Source organism: Crocodylus siamensis, chromosome 7 (assembly GCF_052110815.1).
Source record: "Crocodylus siamensis isolate JL-2025a chromosome 7, ASM5211081v1, whole genome shotgun sequence".
NCBI lineage: Eukaryota > Metazoa > Chordata > Crocodylia > Crocodylidae > Crocodylus > Crocodylus siamensis.
In genome coordinates, this window is record NC_143401.1 from 81144489 (window position 1) to 81167834 (window position 23346).

Below are 23346 nucleotides of genomic sequence, written 5' to 3' on the forward strand. Positions count from 1 at the left end.
CCTTTTTCTGATTTAGTGTACTGAAGAGTTGCCTGCTAAGCCAAGCTGGACTTCTGCCATCCTTGCTAGTCTCCCTTCATATTGGGATGGTTTGTTCCTGGACTCTCAATAAGGCTTCTTAAAAGTGCAGCCAGTTCTAGTGGACTCCTCTCCCCCTCAGGCAGGCTTTCCAGGGGATCCTGCCCATGAGTTCCCTGGCCAAGTCAAAGTCCTCTTTTCTGAAGTCCAAGGTCCTTACTCTGCTGCTCTCCTTTCTTCCTTTCCTCCAGATCCTGAACTCAGTCATCTAGTGGTTGAAGCTGCTCAAGTTGCCATCTACTAGTACATTCCTCATGCTGAACAACACCTTCCACATATATGGTCCAAAATCTTACCCTTGTCAGTTGGTCTTCTATTGACTCCAATGAAGAAAGTTTTCACCTATGAGTTTTTTAGTCTTGGCAGAATGATAAAACCTATCAGATTCCAAGATAAACATGCTCAGACCAAGCAAGTGCTTGAACTGGAGACCAAGAAACTTAGGAACAACAGAATGCAATGTTGAAGATAAGGCATTTTTTTTCTCAGAGTCAGCATTGATTCTCCATTATCTGTTAAGAAGTCAAAGGGATGAGAAGCAATGTATCACCAGAGTACCTCAGTTGGGACCATTAATGATCCTTAAAAACTACGGGATTTTTAAAAATACTAGTTTTGTTAACTGTAGAGTTCTTGGCAAGTAACCTCACTCTTCTCATTTACATTCCCTCTGAATGTTCTGCTGTCTAAGGTGTTCTTCTTTATTGCCTGCCATTACGGTGTATGTGGCTTTACTGTGCCCTGTTAAGAGCTGCCAAGTCCCACCACTGAAGTGTCTGCGTTTTATTGGTGGGTGAAATATGGGCTATGACCCTTAATCATTTTTTTTGACAAGAGGCTACATAGAAGTGGAACAAGTTATTTATTGCAAATGGACCCAGTCTCAAAGCTTGGAATCAGATGTTGTACCCTTGAAACTTTAGAGGTGATATATATCTGGAGTCCTGGCCTGCCCATCACAGAGGTGAGGCTGACTGCAAGATTCTGACCCAGGTATGGATTCAAATTGCCTTGCTCCCAAAATGCAAGCATCGTCAGATGCAAGATTTGAATGAGGCTGATTTCTACTATAGTTTTTCAAAGGGGTAACAGTCTCTGTGCAGGTACCGGATTGCCTATGGTTCCATGATGATTTAAAAAGTCCAGAACTATATCTACACCTACAGCAAGTGTGGCATATCAGGATATTACTAACTTTTCTGTGGTTTATGCATAGTTTCCTAGCTGTCTTTTCAGTGTCAGGGGTACTTCTATTCTGCTGCTATTATTTTTTGGATATCTCTTCTCTGTGCTAGGCTTTGAGGACAGAGATAAGAAGCAGAATCTGAACAAAGCAACTTTTTCTTGCCTTCACTCCATTAAATGACAAGCATTCCAAGTTAGGGTCAAAATGGAAAGACAGAACTGTGAGGAAAAAAATACTGATCTGTCAAACCTCTGTGCTTCTAATAATGCTAGTATGTACAGTCTTAAACAATCATCCAAGGGACAGTCAGAATTTGGTTTCCTAAAAGAGCATGTTTTTTAATTTAAAAATCAAAACTGTACTGAACACTTTGGGGGATACATTAACGTGTACAAGGGGATAAATCGGGGCAAACCCTTTAATAGTGGTGGTTTCTCTGTGCAGTTAAAATCCTTGTCATTTCAACTGCGATTGAGGCCTGATTGGATTTCTGTTAAAAAGATCTGAAACTGATATCTCTGAATATTTTTATTTTCAGATGCATTACACAAGTAGGCAGGAGTACTGAATTTTTAGTAGATAAAGAAGACATAGCATTTTCAGTGCTGTTCATAGATTCATAGATTGTAAGGCTAGAAGGACCTCAGAAGATCATCAGGTCCAGCCCCCTGCACCAGACAGGAAATACAACTGGGGTCAGGTGACCCCAGCAAGGTGACTGTCTAGTCTCCTCTTCAAAATCTCCAGGGTAGGTGATTGCACCACCTCTGGAGGGAGCTGATTCCAGTCTGGACACCCTGGCTGTGAAGAAGTTTTTCCTGATGTTGAGTCTGAATGGTCTTCCAAGAGTTTGTGGCCATTACTCCTGGTTTTCCCAATGGTGTTCTTGTGAACAGTTGCTCACCGAGCCCTTGATGTACTCCCGTAACATTGTGGTAAGCTGCTACCGAGTCCCCTCTCAGTCTTCTCTTTTTTCAGGTTGAAGCGTCCCAGGTCCCTCAGCCTTCCTCGTATGGCTTGCCTTACAAGTCTCTGATCATACAGGTTGCTCTTCTCTGGACTCTCTCAAGCTTTTCCACGTCCTCGTTGAAGTGCCATGCCCAGAACTGGACGCAGTACTACAGCTGCAGTCTCACCAATGCCGAGTAGAGTAGGGGAATCACTTCTGCTGTTTGATAGTATTTTGTTGTATCCAGTTCCTCCCGTTTCTATCTTCTGGGCATGTTATTTCCAACACCCACCCTTTCTAAAAGTGCAGCCAGAACAACGGCATAGTTTTCCTACATAGTATCAAAATCAAGCACTCCAGGGGAAGAAACACCCCATCAAACCCAGCTATCTAATTGTTGTTGTTTTTAAGGCCTGCTTCTAGTCCTCTCATCTTTAAAGATGGTGTTTGTGTGGCTCTATTCCCCAGAAGGCAGACTTCAGTCAAGAGAAAGGCAGGAAGAGCATGCACTGTTAAGCTAGTATCTGTATCAAAAGAGCAGTAAGATTGTGTATCCCCCTGATGAGTATTTATTAAAACACCTGCTAGCCAACCAAGGGAGGACATAAAATATGCAGAGTTAACTGACGCATGAGCTCTCTCAAGGCACTATGGGCACCCATACACAAGCAGCAAGGCTGCTCTGACATACTGTAATTACAGAGCATTGGAACAGACTCAATCGATTAAATCGAGTCTGCCAGAGCATAGCAATTACTGTGCTGGAGCAGACTTCAGTGTCTCATGTATTAGCATCCCAACACTGAAAAATGGTGGAGGGGGATTCAACTAGCTTTAGTTAAAGCATCCCTGCTGCCATTTTTCAGCATGGGGACGCTGATACATGAGATGCTGTTGGAGCTACTCTAATTGAAGTGCTCCTTCCCCTCCTGCCCTTCTCCCCGCTTGCAACTCCTGGAGCATGTGTATAAATGCCCTATGTGCTTCAGTGCTCCAGTAATGCATGGAGGAGGATCAAGCACCTCACCAAGCATCTAAGAGGCATAGTTCACCCAAGTTGCCTTGTGTCACCATCACAACTTTGCCAAGCTGCTCCAACTATTTCTTCCACAGTTCAATACAGCTACACTTGGTGCATCAAGTGCCATTGGAGCAAAGACAACTTATTCCCACTGGCAACTGCCAGCTCTTAGCCAGTGTTACAGTGGCCAGGTCATATATATTAACTCACCATTTCCTGGTTTTTAGGTATTTGAATGCTGCTGAATGTGGTGTTCTAGAAAGGCACAAGATACTGTTGGACAACCTTAACTCTGCATTAAGCCTTTTTGCTATTGGATAAATCAGTGGGCTTCAAGGCCAAAAGGGACCTTTTTGATCATTTGATCATCGTAAAGCAAGCCATAGAATTTCAGCCAATAATTCCTGAACTGACTTCTTATTACGTACATCCCAGGAAATACTCGGTGAACAATTTTATACCCAAGAAAAACAGCAGGGAAAAATCAGGAATCCTGAGGTCCTCCTGCTGCCATCCACTTTCCAGGAAGCGGGACTGTGCTCCTGATAAAATGGACTTTACAAAGCAGCATCAAGATGAACAAGAAATCTGACAAGTAATCACTTTCTTAACCATGCTGAAAGCTTATGTACCTGCTAGATATGTTTGAAGTACTGGCTGTTTATCCAAACTGAACCCAGACTCCACCTATTTAGAAACTCCATTAATTATAGACCACTGGCTCTGCCATGAATAAGGCACTTCTTTCTCCATTGACTGACTTAGGAACTTAGACTTGAAAACCTGGCAAACCTGGAGAACATTTTAAAAGCACAGTGTGTTATGTTTCCCCCCAAGGTTTAGTTTCTCCCAGTCTGCTGAGTTTGGCATTTAGTAGCCCTAAGCATTCCACTTCCCCTATAAATGTTGCTTCTAAAGCTTCTGCTTTAGTTATATCAAGTTTTGCCCTTGAAATGCGCAGTAAACACATATGCAAATTGAGTGTAGGAGCTTCTTATGCTGGCTGAAAAAAATTGCTTCTTCAGGAAAAATACATAGGTGACAAAAAGCCATGGCAATCTGAAACTGAGGAAAAGTGTTTCTCACTAATGTGTGGAGAAATTGTTCAAGAACAGTTAATCCTTGGGAAAATATTGCCCTGGTGATTCTGGCAAGATTAGAAAGATTGACTATTATTCTATGTGCTTTCCAATTATTCATCATGTAATTGGGCAGAAATCGTGTCATTGATGCCATTTCCACCCTCTTTTTTTTCGTCTTGGACTTTTAGATTTTTTTTATCCATGGCATAAAGTTTTTAAGACCTGAGACAAGGCTTATTGAAGTCTGAGAAAATGCTTTTACTGATTTCATGGGGTTTAAGTCAGACTATGAGCCATTTTTCTATCAAGTAGGAAATAATTAACCTATCAGGTACCTCTCAACATTGTGTAACTTATTGTGACTACTTGTGAGTTCCTGAATACTTGAAATTGGAGCATAGATGAGACTTAAGGGCCAAGTCCAGACGAGTGTGGCCATGCAGTATGTAGCACCGGAGACCCATCTGCACAGCATGTACCACACATTCAGCTGTTCTCCACACTGCCAGGGAGCAGCGTGGTGGGCAGGTTGGCCTCTGAATATCCAGGGGTCAAAAAAAAGAAGTCACAATAAAAAAGCAGGGCAGTGCACACAGGGGCAGCATGCACTGCTCAAAACCAGAGCCTGGCTAGCTGGACTAGGCTCTGAGCAGCAGGACTGCCACTGCTGCAGCTCTAGGAGGCCCCCAGAACCCCAGGTAAGGCTGCAGGGGCCAGCACAGTGCCTCCCCCACCACACCGGAGGTAACCTGCTGCGTGCCAGAGGGTGCGTGGCACAGGTATTCCCTGGGGAAAACTAGTGGTGGTACAATGTGTCCTGCTGCTAGTTGTGCCTGGGGAACCAAATATCTATACTTGCATGGACATGACCAAGAATATTGTGAATAAAGGTTTTTTCTAGCTCGCTGTCCATTTGGGGGTGAAAGAACAAGCAAAAATGTTATTTTGGGCTGACTAAAATATTTCACTTGCCCTAAAATGAAAAATTTACATTTATTCAGGGGTGTTGGTTGCAGCCTTGTTCGTCGAAGGACATAGCCAGACAAGGTTATTTGGGTAAATCTGTTATCTTTTATTAGCCCAAAGAAACAGACCAACTATTCAGTTGGCCTAATAAAAAATATCACATTTACCCAAATAATCTCGGCTGCAAATTTACATTTAGGCTTTTTATAATTTTTTCTAATGCAATTGAAGGAAATTTCACACTAACATTTTCTAACTGCAAAAACAGAAGAGCTTTCATTTCACAAATGTCAAATGTTTTAACCTTGTCAATTATTTTTTCACATGAAGGATTTGACAAAACAAAGTTGTGAAACAGCTTGTTGAATCTGGTTTTTTAACCAAAAAGGTTTTGGTTGAAAACTTTTCTCCAGCTCCAATCTTAAGTCACTCAATAACAAACCTATATAAAGCTTTATATAGCTATATATATATAACCTAGTACTAATGGCATGGTTGTTGTCTCCTGTGATTTATTTCTTTGTGCAGTGCTTTCTTTCCTAGGTATTGACCCTGTAACCTTCAGAAAAATTGTAACTTTGTCAGATTAGATGTAAGACATCACCACTGAATTTGTAGAACTCAGATTCCATTACAATTTCAAGGCCGGGAGCAAGGCCATGAGCTCCCTGTGTGTACGTAGGCTAGGAGACTACAATTCTAATCACTTTAGAAGAGATATTCCAAACCCCACTGGAAAAAAAATGACCAATTCATGAGCATGGTTAACAAGCATAAACAGTTTCTGCTGCTGAGTTTTTGTCAAAATTCTGCAATGTTAGTGACTGACCTTAGTGGCTATGTAAAATCTGCCCTTGCCTGCATATAAAATAAAGAGAAGACTATGTAAGAAGACTTCACCTCCAAACTGTACATCAGATCAAGGACTAGACACTCTTTCCTTAAAAGCTAAGCTACCACCATTGGGTTTCTACTTACTGAGGGCATGTACAGACATTGGGGGAGGTTAGACTGAGTTAAAAATGGCCACCGGATCTAAGGTAAGTCTGGATGGGAGGGGCTAGTGGGGGGGGCTTGGGGAGTATTGGGGGCAAGCAGCATGCATGGAGAGGATTGGGGAGGCAAGCAGGGTCCTTGGGGGACCTTTGGAGAATCGGAAGGGCAAGTGAGGTCTGCAGCTGGAGGTGGGGTTGGTTAGATGGGATCTGGGATGGTTTGGCAGGATTGGGAGGGCTAGCAGCTTCTGTGAGAGGAGGACCCTTTGGGGGATAGGAGCTCACATCCCTCCCCAGGATCAGGGACTATTTTTAGTCCCACAACCCTCCCCCTCCATTCCCAGATGAACAATCATCTCACCAGACCTGATGTAAGTGAGATACAGTTAACTTATATTGGGTCGGCCATTTTTAAGCCAATCTTAATCTTCCTGAATTTCTGTACAGTTCACACTTAGATGGACCTAACTCGGGATCTAAGTGTAGGGCCCACATCTAGGTGAACTAAGTTACATCGGGTAGCTATTTTTATCTCTTTGTATGTCTATGTGTACCCTGAGAAGTCACAGCAGGTACATGGGGAGTTACCACACAGCAGCTGACACATGTTAAAGCTCCACATTCTTTATGCCCTGTGGGTGGATGTTTGTACATTCAGACCCCGAATCTCATTTTAAAATTTCAGGTAAGATTTTTTACAGAGCAAAACCAACAGTAATAGATTTCCCACCTTTCTTAGTGATCTGTAGGTATGATTTACTCTGCTGTTCTCTGCCAGGACATTTGAAAATGAGACTATTAGAAGTAAGGAGAGCAATTCTCTTCATAACTCCTTTCTAAGAGTCATCACAGTTTGGGCTGGATTTAACAATGGTAGCCTGAGAACATATAGCCATCATAATTCTTTTACTTAAGACCTAAATGAAACAGTTCATTTTTACGAGAATTCCCTTTCTCAGTACCTGATTTAGATTGGGTTGTAGATGAGGCCAAAGTGTCTGCAGGTGAAACAGCATAACATTGGGATTTCAAACTTCACATTACAATAGTGTAAGAGTGATGTTGTAGCTGTGATGGTCTAGACATTATATGAGAACAAGGATTTCTTAGACTGAAATCTTTTATTGGACCAACTATGTAGTAGGCATAGAAAGTTAGACAAGCTTTCAAATGCAAGACATTCTTTGACAGGTCTTGCATTTGAAAGCTTGCCAAGCTTCAAATTGAAGCTTAATAAAATCTAGTGTTTCAGGTTATTTCACTGTGAGGTGTTGAGTTTGGTCTTACCCTGATACTTCAAGGTGAAACACAAAGGATGGAAACCAAGGAAAAAAAGAGACCCAACTATTTTACCATGCTCCCTACAAGCAGAAAGCACCAAGTTGCTCACGTCTGCTTTCTACTCACTGTAATGTCTGTTCTGGAACTGGAAGGAGAGATTAATGATTTAGAAGCATTTGCCAGCTCTTACCATGCTCTTTTCCTCATGGGGTGTTTCCTAGCCTGAAGGGGTTATTTTTCAATAACTTTTCTCTTAACTGCTTCATAATTGAAAATCTTCAACTAGATCCTGTTGAGCTCTTTCCATTCCTCTTTTTTTCAGAGAAAAGCAATTTCTTGGTACTTTGTGTTACAATTCAAATCTTTGACTATTTCTTTCTCAATAATCTCTGCTTTACTGTACCCATCCAAAATAAATTGTGATACATTGTTCCTAAAGCAATTTAGCCACAAAAGATGCTGTACCTTAACCTTTTACCAAATACAACCAATATATTTTGCTCTATAATAATATATATCAGCAATTTTTGTTTTTATTTTAGTTTAGTTTAGGAAAATACTGGGGTTGTGCAACGCTTCAGTCCCTGATTTGATTCAGCAGAGATTTGGTCTGATTTGGTGGCCGAATCTCCAAATCTGAATTGAATCAGGAAACCTTTTAATCTCTCTGAATCGAATAAGAACCCTCCAAATCAATTCAGAGACTGTGGCAGCAAGAAATTCCCAGAGGCAGTGGGAACGCCAGGGGTAAGGGGAAAAGACAGCCCCCTCACGCTCCCAGGAAACTCACTTCTTGGATGGGCTGGGGCACAGCAAGAACCGTGTGAGCCTGTGTGAGCTGGCTCTTCAAGTGGCTGCTTCTTGGGTGGGGTGGCAACCAGCTGATTGTAGCAGCTGCTGCTGCCACCGCAGGGACTTAAAAAACCCCACTGGAATCCAGCAGTGAGAAGGAAGCTGGCTGGGAGTGCACTGACCAGAGGGGAGCACTGGGCTCGAGCAGCAGCAACTCTGCAAGCACTGCCTCACATTGGCAGAGCAAACATAGTGGCTGGTAAAAAGCTGGGGATGGGCCATTCCCAGCTCCTCAACATTAAAGACATCCATGCAGACATTCCTCTCAAGGAGGACGCCTATCATCTGAGGCTCAGACCCCTGAGGCTAGGGGTTGGAGCCCCTGGGGCGATCTACATCTGGACAGCAAGCTGGAGCACTTCAATCAATGCTGAACCCTACAGTCTAGGGGTTGACATCACTTTGGGATGCAGACCTGAGTATCCGAGTGGTTGGCATGTGGACGGGGTGTAGGGGAGGTGGAGCCCGAGAAACACTGCAGCACACCCATGATAACCCCACCTCTGGGACAAGAAGGGAAAAAAAACACCACTTAACCCCCTCCTTCTTTACATATATCATCAAGTCATGGCTGGCGAGTTGGGGGAACCCTAACCATGGGGCAGAGTCATACTTACAGCGCCAACTCAGGGCATGACAGAGAGATTCAGAAAGATTTCATGATTTGGACATAGACACAGCTTTAAATGTTTTTCTACATACCTCGAGGTACCAGGTGGCTCGTGTATGCTGAGATGCTGGGATGGATGTAGTGTCCCACAGGAGCATTGGGGACTCCCCAGCATGCTTAGCAGCAGACGCAGAAGTGGACCAGACACACTTCCAGTCCATTTCTGAGTCCACTGGGGGGCCCTCACATGCCCTCCCAGCTTGGCAACTGGTGCCTCCTGGTTGCTGCACTGAGCTGGAGGGGTATGCCCCGCCCAGAACACTCCCCAGCAGACCCTGAAGTGGACTGGAAGTACTTCTGGTCCACTTCTGGATTCACCAACGAGCACACAGGGGGACTCCCCCTGCACTCCTATTGGGTGCTCAATCCATCCCAGCTTGTAGAGTTCATGGGCCATGCCTGGTACCTTGAGGTATGTAGAAAAAATATTTAAAGCTGTGTCTACGTCCGAATCACTGATTCTCCAAATCAGCATCAAATCTTCAGATTCAGATTCAGCCGAATTGAATCGGGGACAGTGATCTAAATCAACTAATCGAATCACTGTCCCCAATGTGGGCCAAATCTGAATCCAAATTGAATATGGCCCATTTTGCGCACCCATAGAAAATACTTCAGCAACCAAGTGATGTTTAATATGGCTGTACATTAGAACAAGGATTTTAGCAGGGTTTATATATTCCTTGTTTTTGAGAAATGCTGGGGTTTCTTTTCTCCTCAACTTACTGGCTATTTGCGTATGCACTAGGCTACATTCAATTCCATTTCACTGTTGTCACCTATCACGTCAGGGATATCAATGATCCAAAACTACTTTTTTCCAACTGCAAAGTCCATTGCTGTTTCCTATTTTTATTTAATAGAGAAAGCTGAAAACTGAGGCAGGCAGATATTAGAGGTGTTCAAAATAACTTTGCGATAATGAGAATTGTTGAATATTTGCCTGTCTTCACTTCTGTAATTCTAACATCAATATTGCTACTTGTATTCTCTGTAAACTTAAAAAAACCTAGGTTTTACTAATAACTTAAAATATAAATAATATAAAATGTAATATGTGCCACCTAAGACACATTATAAACTGCAGAGTTCATTTATGTACTCTAATTATAGATATGCATCCTATTTAGCTGCTTATGCTAAATTTATCAGCCTCAGGATACTCTGTAGTCTAGGTAATAGTTCAATATTTAATAAACTTTGTAGGCATAGACTGCCATTAGAGTTTGATAAGAAATGTGTTTCAAAGAGCATTTTAAAGAGGGACTCACATACTTCTAAGATACTTTGTGCAATACAGACATGTAGAAAAAGTTCTTCACTACTACATAATAGAAGCTAATTAAAAAGGCAAGCCAAAACCAGTGAACACAATGTGAGAAGTTTTCAATCCCATCCCCAGCATAGTCTACATTTGGTAGAGAGATTGTCTTGACTCTCCCAGTCTCAGATTCACCACCATGAAAACCAGTCCCCTGCTCTGCTCCCTGCTCTCCCCCCTGGCCACCATTTTGTGATTAGATTATATCCCTGGGGCAACTACAGCAATTGCTAACATGGAAAAATAACATTAAAAGTAATTTTGTATGCTTTCAGCAGTTTGATGCTGTGGTTTATCAACTAGAAGCAAAGCAGCTGAGTGTTTACTATGTGGCTGCACTGGTTTCCAAGAGCTTATCACAGGGCCAAAGATGCAATGAGATGAGATCCTATGATTTATGTCATTCTCCATCTTTTAGAACGTTTTCAAGCACCAGATTTTTTTCTAGTAAAATATGGCAATATAAACCATTTAAATATTAGGGAGGGATACATCCTGGTTTATCTGTTTCTCCTGAGAGAAAAAAGTATAATAGCTGAGATCTGCCAGGCACATATATGAGGATAAAAAAAATGTACAGAAGTGTATATTTTTGGAAACTGGATTTGGGCTATAGATAGAAGATAATGTTGGATGAATTTAAAAGCAAGTGCCTTCTCCAGATTACATCACCCATGATGCACCCTGGTCTCCCATCTAGCCAAGTGTAATCTCAAGACTATAGTAGATCACAGACAGCCAGGCCTGTTTGGTTAACATAATGACAGAAAGCACTTGGATGGTAACTCCAGTAAGGTCTGGTGGTTTGGGAAATTTCATGTCAAGCCAACCTGAAACAAAGAGTTTTGGTTTGGTTTAAAAAAAATACAAAACAAAATGTGTGGCTTCAAGAATGTCATTTTTTTTCCTTCCAGTTGAAAATGGTGAAACAGTTCAGCATTTCCAAATTTTCTGTAGTTTCCATCCTCTAAAAATAAAAAAAATGCAGCTGGATTAAGCAAGCATTTGTCTTTCACAAAGAAAATGGCACTGATTATAGCACTACAGAATGAAAGTTGTCTGATATGTTGCAAAGGAGGCTTTCTTTCCATGTACGTCATGGTCATGCTGTTGATCTTCATTGCTTCAGCTTTCTCTGTCCCAGTTTGTCCAGGGGCAAACTCATAACATGCACCCACTTAGGTAAAGGGTGTGAAACCTCCACATGAAAAGTAAACTATTTGAGTTGGTCTAATAAAAGATATCACTGCCCCATGTCCTGACACCACCACTGCCCATGGCCCAAAACTGCCCAGTTATGCATCTGGGTTTGCACTAACTGAGGATGTGACTTTATGTTTGTACTTTACTTCAGCCCAAGTTCTCTATCGTCATTCTGCCCATCCAGATGGAGTCTGTTTTTCAGAGAATTTATACAGCACCAGATAACACTAAAAATATATATGTAATTTGCAACCTAGTTTAGTCCAATCTGACATATAAGTGCTGATGTAACTTTTATTGGTTGCTCAGAATGCAGCAGATTATTACTGTATTATTATGTATTATGATATTATTATGTATTATAGTGTATTATTCTTTTCAACAGAATTGAAAAATGGTCCATCTGTTTAAAATGCTTTAAAAGTCATGCAGGTGTGCACCATAATTCTATCCATAACTTGCTTGTATAACTTGTGCAGTCCACAGCCATGGTGCTGTATAATTAAATTCAAGACAGCATATTATTAAAGTTATTAACCATTATGAACAATCTCTGACAAAGTGAAAAAAAACACAAAGTCCTGATTTACCATGGTGGTTGCACTGTTAGCAAATGCTGTGTCACATGTGGGACTTGCTAGCATGGGAACAGGCATCTATAAGGAGCCCTGAAACATTACAATTTCCTGAATTCAATTAATGTATTTCAAGTAGATTAAAACAAAAATAGTGGGAAAAATGCTCTTCAAATTTAAAGGAAAGGGCTCAAGAACCAACTCCCAATCATACCCCATGTGTAGCTAGGAATCTACAAAGCATATAAATATCTTACCAGAGTTAAAATAAATCTGTGCAAGAGGAAACAGACATGCAAATTGAGACCTAGACCATTTCCATGAACTGTCATATTGACTGACAAGTGTGTTTGCATGAATCTGCATGAAAGCTAAAGCAACCTCAACCCAACAGCTGTATGGCAAGAGTAAGGTAAAGCATGGGTTCCCAGATTCTCCTAGAACATGGGGCACTCTTTTAGCAGAATAATATCTTGTGATTCTCCTCACAACCTCTGTTCCACTCACAATGGCTCCCCCCTCCCTTTCTTCCTTCCCCCAGCATATCCAGAACCTCTCTCTTCAATTCATCACCCCATCAGTTGGTTTCCTTCCATTCAAAAGCAATTCCTGTCTTGCACATACTTTCACAAAGGGTCACCAGAGATATGGGGGGTGGGGAGGAGGGACGGAGAAGGGTGGCCCTTTAGGTACTACTATGACACAAATGAATTATAACAACACTAAGAATAATACGAATAGAGGAATTTTCTATTACTACTTCTCTATGTTCAGGATCAGCCTGAGGATTCCACGGGCCAACTCGTAAGATAAGGATACAGTGTTCACTTCTAAGGCTTTGTAGGCATTCTGAAAGGCTAGAAGGTATGGTAAGTATGACTTGCATATTTCTCAACTACAGTACTGTATGTTCTTACCGGGTGGGCCTGATCCTCATCTCACTACACGTCAGCTGGAAACTTGTGTAACCATTTAACTCACTGAATTGCCCTTATTTATACTGGGGTAGGTGAGATCAGAATTGGGTTCAACATATACACAGGATTACACAACAGCACAATAGTTTTCTTGACTAGACTATACACAAGTGAGCTGTTGCATTGCATTGAGGTTGCAACATTAGCCAACACTAGGCAGTTTGATTTATCAATGTGTACACACTGGAATTCTGGAACAGCCTGCCATCGGAGGTGGTTCAAGCACCTACACTGAACACCTTCAAGGGTAAATTGGATGCTTATCTTACTGGGATCCTATGACCCCAGCTGACTTCCTGCCCTTTGGGCAGGGGGCTGGACTCGATGATCTCCCGAGGTCCCTTCCAGCCCTAATGTCTATGAAATCTATGAAATATCAGATTTACCCAAAGAACCTTGTCTGCCTATGTCCTTACAGCAACATGTCTACAACCTACACCCCTGTAAATATAAGGTGTTCATCTGTTTTTCCTACCTCCTAGTTTAACGAAGAGATTTAAAACTACCTCCTTCACAGCTTAATAACCAGCCCACACTTCTATTCTCTATGCTAAAACTGTGGAAATTAATGATTCCAATTATGTTTGCTTGTTAAATTATACACACAAACAATCAACACTAGAATATTTTAAAGGGTTGCACAGAGAGAAGAAAAATGGTGAGTTGCCCCCCTTGCATAGTGTGCGAAAAGAAGGAGGAAAAATCTACTTTGGCTCTGAGTCTGATTCAGGAAGGTAATCAAGGTGTCAACCAGTGTAGAAAAAGAATCAATTGTGAGTTAGGAACCTCACCCCCCCCCAATTAAAAATCCTTAAATTCCTTTGCCATTCTGGCCCCTTAATCATCATTGCCTATACTAATATTGTTCATTCGTCACAATATATACATACTTCTTTAAGTAAAGCCAGCCTCTGGTTTCTCAGGTTCTTTGTGTATGCCTTTCTGGGGTGGCATCCTATGATTTTCCCACTTTGGGGCAAGCTCATAGGCTACAGTACCTTGAGTATTGACTGCTTGCCCAGCAAGTCCAGCTGGGTAGCTCACCTGCCAGCACTGCATACAGAGACTCAAACATCCATTTAAAAACAAAGTAGTTGCTAAACTTTTGACATTATGACTAATAGACTTTGCAGTCTGAATTCACATGTCTTACTGGCTTCATTCAAATTACACCAGAAATCTGTGGGGGACTGCCACCACTGTTCCAAGTGAAAAAAATATGATAAATTATTTTTTTTCCGAAGGTAAATATTAAGTGTGAAAGTATTGCCAAAGTAACCTGAATCTGCTTTTATTTTGCAGATTCAATTTCCTAGGTTTTCAGGGTGGGGGCAAACAACAATCAATACTTTGGGATTTTTTTTAATGTTACTTTTCAAATATTTCATTTTTACACACATGGTGTTTAAGAGCTTCCTTCCTTCCTGTTTTCAATTTTTTTAATTTTGGAATTTTGAGAAAAAATGTTTTCTCTCAAAAAATATCTCAGAAAAATATTTGACATTTTTTATATGTGTAATGCAGAACACTATTTCTAGAGAACTATGCCAAGAAAATTACCTCGAAATTAACTGACTTTCATTGTCATCCTATGGGTTTTTTGCATAATTTATTAATTTGGGGTTTTTTGCAGATGGCATTTAATGAATAATAATGCTATGATGAAAAGATTACTTAGCACTTAGAGAAAGCTTCGTGTAGATTAACTAATCAATTTAGATGCTGCATCCCATTTGTTTACAGTACAACTCCCAACTGGATTGTAATTATCTAACTTTGTAACTATATTTAAATTTCTAAATTAAAAAACACAGTTGGAGTAACTAATTGTCAGTGCTTACCCACCAATTTGTATCAAAGGGCTCATCAGTGTAGAAGAATATGTGATCTTAATATACTCTAGGCAGTTACAGGCAGCAAAGGAGAGAATCAAGTATGCTAACTGCTCTGTGGATACATAATACATAGATTTGAGTTTAAGCACACACTCAATGTGCTAAATATCTCTTTAATTTTAGAATTAAAGTGCAGAATAGCTGTCATGTCATGTACTGTAAAAAAATGTGTGCGGGGTCATAGTATGTAAGGAGATCTAAATCCATTATAAATCACTATATACATATTGTGAACAAAAGGTCTGTATTGTCAGCAATGGGACTTAGGTCAAATCTGGGTCTTGATAGCAATGATTTAAATCTGGCTCCTAAAAAAATCTGTGGTGAGAAGTTCACTCCTTAGCTAAGCTTATTCAAGCAGACCTCTCCAAGCTTGTGAAGTATCTACCTAGTCTTGCTTATAATTATCAGCATCTTTCCAAAAACAGCCTCTAAAAATGCCAATCCCCCCTTCTCCAGGCTCTCTGGTTTCCCGCCCCCTCCCACCCCATTCTGGTCTTCTCACATTATTTTGTGCGTGCTGCAAAATTCCTGCCTCATTTCCCTCATCCCTCTGCTCCATTCCCTTCAGTATTGAATTCTAGGTTTGTAATTTATTAAATATATCAATCAAATATTGATAAGATATGCAGTCCAAGTCCTAGAGCCTAACATCAAATGGAATCACATATTATCTACATATGCTCTACAATTATACACTGGGAAAGAAAAGGCAGTAATCAAAATGGGGTAAGGGGCTAGGTATGAAACTAATTTCCTGTGACTTGCCCATGACATTTGCCTGACTAACATTTATTTCAGTGTCCCATTTATATTTTGAAAGGAGTGCAAAAAGCTGGTTTGCAAAATATTGCAGTGTGTGGAAAGTCCTGTTAGATTACTCGGTAGGCAAATCTAGACAAGATGCCTTAATGTGTAGTAGACTGTTGTTATGTGCATTAGCATGTCACTGCGAAAACCATGCTAATGAGCTAATTCACAGTAGAATTAGTCTACTGCACATCAAGTATCACCAAAAAAAATTTTCCTTTGCAACTGCACATTAGCGTGGCTACTGTGCCTTTATCTAGTACCTCATATTAGAGGTACTAAACTTAATGCACAGTAGCAAAGATGCATTAATGAACATGCAGATGTGCCAGTTGTTGAGTGGGAGATGAATATGAGTGCATTAACCCAACAGCTTACTTCTTTTGGACTGGTTATACAAAATTTATAGATTGGTTATGGACTTTAAAAGCCAATCAATACACACTAATGGAAATTGGTCAGTTTTGTGTCTTGAGCACATCTCCTCCTCGGAGAGAAGCAGCTGGCCTCAGGACTCAGTAATCCATATCATTCCATGTCGGCTCTGAAGAAAATACTAAATTGCACAGAGAAAAATTGTACTGGAAAAGCCAAAATTGCAGACACCCACACCACAAAGAGGACCAAGGATATTCCAAACAGAGTTATAAAATATATGTATCATTATATTCTTATGTATTGACATAAAAAGGCGTGCCAAACTCAGGAGACACTGTTCATCCTTTAGCTAAGCTGGTGTGACACCATTCAGTGGTAATAAACTCAGTATTTTTTTTTATAGTCTTTGGTTGAGCAACACCTGTTTTTTTATAATAAGGGTTTCCCATACTGCACTAACATGGTTTATTTGTTTTCTAATGGGATGTACTTGTAGGTGGTTTAGAGAAGGATGAGTGTTTGCCTCTCTTAAAGTGCCTTCTAAAGCTGATTTGTTGAAATAAAGTCTTGCTTAAATAAATTCCAAAATTATAACAACATTAAAACAGAAACTGTAAATATTTATATTTTAAAGGTCAGCATTTCAATAAACAGCATTTACAAATGTAATGGCTACTACAGCATGTTCAACAGAATGAGCTAAATGACATGCGTGCTGTGCTCTAAATTATATTCCTCACAATTTCTTTTTAGACTTTTATTTTGTGATGATTAGTAAACCCCATTGCATTGTACTAAGGAGCATTGCTGTGGTGCAAGCTGTTTAACCACTATTCTGGACTGATTTGTTTTCATATATATAACATTCACTGAGCGATTTCATCTGCTTCCCCTCATCTATTAGACTTGCAACCTGTTTTATGCTTATATTTATTTGTTTTTACAACCCACAAAAGCTTTGCTGCAAAACGCACAGGATTTGGGATACAGCTCAGGGTCCAAGACAAGACATGAAGCGAAAAAATAGAGATAACTGAAAAATGGCACAACATAAAGTAAATATATAGAGAAATAAAGCATTATCTAGTAAACAGGACATATTGATCGTCTCAGTATATTCCACCTCGGCCTTAAAGTTACCTTTGTTACAACAGATTTGCTGAAATGTTTTGGCTCTACTAAAGCACTGGAATTTTTTTAGCTTGCTGGTTATGGAGTGAAGAATCTGCATATATCAATCAGGCTTTGAAGGCAATTGTGCAAACCACTAGCTTGGCTTAAATGATCAGGGTAGACATGTTAGCATCAGGTTCTGCTATATTAAATAGTCACTGCTTTATTCAGACTTCAGTCAGGCTTCTCTGCACAATGGAGCATGCAGCCAGGGAGGCATACCTTTGGGTGGTGATTCTGTTTACTTTTGAAGGCTGACAGCAAAGGCTTCTCCAGTCTCAGCTAGACTGGTACAAATAACAGTAACTCCCCTGAAGTCAGTTTAATACATTTGTATACAACCATTGTGCGGTCAGAATCAGGCCCCACCTCTCCTGTGGAGTGTTTCCAAGATGTGTGAAAATATTAGAAACACAATCCACTATGGTAATAATTTAGTGCAGGACAGAACTGGATGACTATAAACACAACTAACCAATGGGGAAACTTCACTTACTAGTAATTAGTATTTGAGATGACAGTGGGTGCTATGGAAACCCATTAAAAATAGAGACATCAATCTAGATCATGGGTTAGCAACCTTTTAGGAGTGGCAGGTCAGAGTAACACAGCTGTCTGAGACAGGCCAATGCTGGTGGCACAACCATCATTTCCTTACTGCTGGATTGCCACCAATGCTCTTGTGACGAGGCGGGTGGCGAGTGCCAACCAGGGGTCAGCGACCCACAGATGCTACCAGCAGCATGGGCATTGGCCAGTGGTGATCGCTGACTGCCTGCAGATGTCGGTGTCGGCAGCAAGGGAGGGGTGGCGAGTGGTGATCACCTGCAGGTGCTGCCACTGTCGGTCGTGCCTTTTCATAGGGCATGCCCTGCCATGCTCAGGGGGTGCATGTGCACCCCCTATGCATCCCCAGTGCTTGCTGGGCCAGACTGGGCCCATGGGCCATAAATTGCTGACCCATGCAGAGAAGTCTAGATATATAAGAAGGAAGAAGCAGGTAATTACAACTGGAAAATCTCTTATCTATTTGTTGCTCCACTTGCTCTTTAGATGACAATTCAGTGAAATAATCTAACTATTTGTGGCATTCTGCCTAAAGGAAGAAACTTATGAAAATTGTAAAATGTCAACCATTAATAAAGAATATGTTAACCCTTGTAAAAGGGAGTAAATTATTAATCACTAATTGGAAGAATAGCAAGTAAAGCTGTGTGAAAAACTTTTCAGAGGCAGTGGCTTTTGCTATTTTTGGAATTTGCTGTAAGGTGTTCACCTTATATAGCATTGATCTTGGAAAATGTTCATAGCTATGTACTGAACAGTGTATCATAGTGTGAGGAAAGCTAATGATCAAAGGCTAATCTGGGGTTGCTACAGAAAGTTATCTCGTTTCCTGATTCTCAGCCACAGGTTAGGATCCAGCCCTCTACTGTAGGATCCTCAAGTACATATGCACTTTAGGGTACACAGCTCCCTGGCATTGTCTCCATAATCGAAATCTGCACCTGTTTATAGAAATCAAGCATTCTCATACAACTTGAGGGAAAGGATGGACTAGTAGCTAAGGGGATACCTGGCTTCATTTCCCTGTTTTGACACAGATTTCCTCTGCGAAACCTCAACAAGACACTTAGCTTAGTTTCCCAGATGGGTGATAACTGTATGCCCCTATGTCACTGAGGTCTTAGAAGAATAAAATCATTCAATATTGCAGGTTAGAATAGATGAAAGAACTATACTGATTTAAAATGAGGAAAGGAACCTTACTGGATACCAGGATGGTCTGTTTTAACTGTTTTGCTTGTATGGGCTACCCCACAATACGTGCAAGCTAAATCCCTTTGACTCCTTGTTCTAGACTCCATCCCAGACCCCTTGTGCTCCACACTGCCTTGCCAGTTCCTTGACTTCTCATAGTAATTTATCAGATGTTGCATTCAGGGGCAAACTGCCTGGTTTAGCTTCCACTTACTGTGGGATAGAATAGGCACATGAAATGTTTAGCAAACACCAGCTGACATGCTATCACAAGTAAGAAGTTCCCTGCCTTCTTTTTGTTTGGTGCAATTGTTTCATTCACTTATGCCCTTATTCTGGATGTTAAAAAGGGGCGGTGATGGGGATGAAATAAAAATTTAAGACAGAGTTTAAAGTAGTGGTTCTCAACCTTTTCAGACTTAAGGCACTCCTCATTAGACTTGAGACATCCCTCAACAAATACCAGCACTTAGTTTCACTTGGTTTTTGACTACAGAAAAAGAATAGAGTAATCCTTCTGTTGCAAAGAACTAAAAAAAATCACAACAGGGCAGAATGTTTTCAACACAATAGATTGTTATTTGAAATTTCTGGGTTTATCTTGTTTGCATGCCTAATAGTGCTAACATTACATGACATCCCTGCAACACCCTTGAGAGGTTCTCAAGGCATCTCAGCATGCTGTGGCACCTTGGTTGAGTATTGGTGGTTTAAAGGTACACTCTCCATTTACAGTCAGACAAATGAATCCTGAACTTTGTGCTTGAAAACCTCCATTAAAATGGTTCTCCACCACTCTGGTAGTGTAAAGGGACAGGAATAGGCTCCTGAGAATATGTCCCATGTTACAGTGCTCTTCAGACTTTGTTGAACCTGTGTAAGGACTGCATGCTAACTCAAGTCTTAGGTCCTGATATAGGAATTCTTGTTAGGAGATGTTTAGGGTGATCTTTCCAAAGGCTCTTCCCTGTTTTCCAGGCTACAACTAGGATTTTATAATGTAGAACATAAGTTAAAACAGCCTCAAGGTTCCTGAGGATTTGGGAAATTTTTTCTTTATCTTCAGATTATGGGCAATGCAAAGGTGAATTCAAGGTAGATTTGCTTCCATCATCAGGCAAAGGAAATGGAGTAACTGAGAACCAGTTCCATGATTTCTATTCATTACATGAAAACTTTTAGCAATAAGTAACATCATTAATTTCACAGATCCTTCTTTTTATATGATAAGGTCCTTCTCTTATGTATGAAAAGCAGATGCCAACATGGCTAAGGCTTTCAGGCATCTTAGACATAATGGGTGCATCTACACATGGGGATTTAAGGTAAATTAGCCATTTTTAAGATGCATTAAGGGCATAGGTCTACACATGCATGCTGTTAATGTGCCTTAAAATGGTAATTTTAGGCTAATCACGCCTAAATTTAATACCTGCTTAAAGCAAGTATCATATTTAGGCACAATCAGTTAAGGCACCTTAACCCATGTCTAGATGCTGTAAGGTGCCTTAACACTATGTGACTTAGCAGACTGGAGCCAAGCCCATGAGGCCACATGCTGCCACTAGGCACCACCAAGATGAATAAGTTGCGCGTGCTGTTTGGCAAGTGCAGGCACTGCAGCTGGAGTGGCAGTTCTGGCAGCAGCGGTCTGTGTTGGTGTGCAGTAAATCAACAGAAGGGGCAGGAGGTGCGAGGACTCCAGTCAAAGCACAGGGAAAAGGCCCCCCATGACTCACTGCAGGGGAAGATTCAGTGTAGCACAGGCAGGACCTTTGCTATTGGCTCCCCCATGACTCTCCATTGGGGTGGGTTTGCTGGCCAAGCAATGCAGCCCTGCAGGGGCCGAATGCCTCAGTGCCCACCTGGGATTCTGGTGCCCTTAGAAGCCCATGCTGGGGCTCCCATCTGGGACAGCAGGCAGGCTGAGATTGTGTCTCCCCCCCAGCACCTGGCATGGCTTTCCTTGCTGCACCCACCTCCATCCCATGCAAGTGCCTGGCCTCTGTGCCAGACGCTGCAAGGGGGAGAGGTGGCATCAGTACCTGGGGGCTCTGCAGCTCAGCCCCGCTAGGCTGGGTGCAACATAGCTGGGAAATTGGGCTTAGATCAGGTGAGTCAAGGAGAGAGCTGAGCCCTAAGCTGCATTGAGTCCAGCCTGACAGGGACTTCTGCTGCCAGAATCATGACTCTAGTTGCAGCATCTACGTTTGCAGAACAGCACCCATCACTTCTTTGTTTTGGTGGCACCTGGCAGCGTGGGGCCCCACAGGCTTGACTCCGGCTTGCTGTTGTTCAACGCTGGGGAGGCAGAAACATGGGGGGGGGGGGTTTTTAGAGCCAGGAACAGGGCTGGGCTGATCACATCCAGGGGGATTGGAGGCTCCCACCCTTTGACCAGAACTGGGCCACGCTGCCCGGCTATGCTGCCATGGGCTTCCAGAGTGCTGTCCGGGGCAGGCTGCCCAGCAAGCTGTGTTAAGGCACCTTAAGGCATTTATGTGCAGACACACGCCTAAACTGCCTTAATGTGTCTTAGAGTAAGGTGAATTAAGTTTAGATGCATGTAAATTCACCTGTAGACATGCCTGGTGAGAGCTAGTTTCACTGTGAAATAAGTTTAAAGTGTGATTCTGCTCTGAAAATGACTAAGTGATAATAACACCTCCTTGATCAATAGGTTAGATCTTTGGGTGGATTCATAGCTGCTTGTTTTAGTGACAAAAATAATCACCTTTTCCTTTTTTTTTAGCTCTGCTATTTCAGCTGCCCAACATACAGCTAAAAGTCAGCTGTGTTTTAGTGCCTTCTTGTTTATTGCCAATGGAACTTAAAATTGAGTTCCAAGTGTAAAACCAGTCAGCTACACTACAGATGAAAAGATGCACTTGTTTAGCCAAAGGAAGAATTTGGCCCAAATGACCTTTATCATCACTGATGATCAAATATGAAATCAACTCAGTTAAGGTCTCAGGTTTGTTTGCAGGCTGGCAAACTCACCCCGGTTGATCAGGGAATTACTGATAAGTGACTAACCATGGAACCCACCATGAAAATCTTCTAAAATCACTTTTCAGAACTGAACAACACCCCTGTGTGCTCAGCTATCAGCATCCCCTAATTCATGATATTCCTTTTATTATTCATGCATAAGAAGGTAATACTAGTAAGATTAAAACAAAGAATAATCAGGGCAGAGGAAAACAATTACTATGCAAAGGAAATGGGAATAGCATATAAGAAGTCTTGTTTTTCCCTGGTCCTAGCTACATTTGAATTACTATAGCATATAAAAAACAATTATATATTAGAATGATATATCATCAGCAATTCTCACAGTTGAGGATGATTGTCTTCCACGATTGCTTTATCTGTGGGTCCAAAGATGGCTGACAAGGCCAATCTGGAAATGATATAATAAGGTATAAGACAGCATCAATTTCCTATCTGAGAACTGTTTGCTTCCATGGGACTCCCAATAAACCTATACAATTATGTTTTTAAAAGTTCAGTTGTCACCAGCAAGGAGACAGCAGTACATCTCATCACAGATGTGAGGATTAGTTCATAAACAATAGATTTCATGGATGTCACTGCTTGTTGGATTTCCATCTTTGCCTCCTACACCTCACAGCAATGTATCCAAAACCTGACAAAACTGTAGGAAGAGCTTTGGCAAGAGTCACACTACAGCCACTTAGCCAGAGGAAATGTTAGGACAAATCTCAGACTCAAATAAACAAGCATTAAAAATGGATGTGATATTCAAAGCCTATAAAACTAGAAAACTTCTGCATGAGCTTCCTTCACCTATAGTTTTTGCTTTATTAATTCAGGTAGTTTACGGACTTTCATAATAATTTGATTACATGGGCTAGTGAGGGTAATAATGCTTTAAAATGTTTTATCCTATCAATAAGGGTTTCCTTCTAGCAAAATCAGCTGTTTTGAGTAATGTGATTCTGAATGAGACCTCATGGGAAATAATGAAAATAGTGAAGTAAATAGTGAAATAGTGAAATACTTACTTAGGAAAAAAAATGTTCATGATGTCAATGGTGTAAAGGCTGATGAAATCCAAAAGAATAATATCTTACCTTTAAAAACTTGTCTAACTCACTCCCAACTATGCAAATGGTCCATAAAAGCTGTCACCCAAACAAATCCTTGCCT

At 41.2% G+C, this 23346-nt stretch overlaps 1 long non-coding RNA gene across 1 annotated transcript in view; it reads left to right on the forward strand.

Moving 5' to 3' along the window:
- The window catches only part of LOC149860024 (uncharacterized), a 67784-nt gene that overhangs the window by 33794 nt on the left and 10644 nt on the right, over window positions 1-23346 (forward strand). The gene's annotated exons all lie outside the window — the stretch shown is intronic.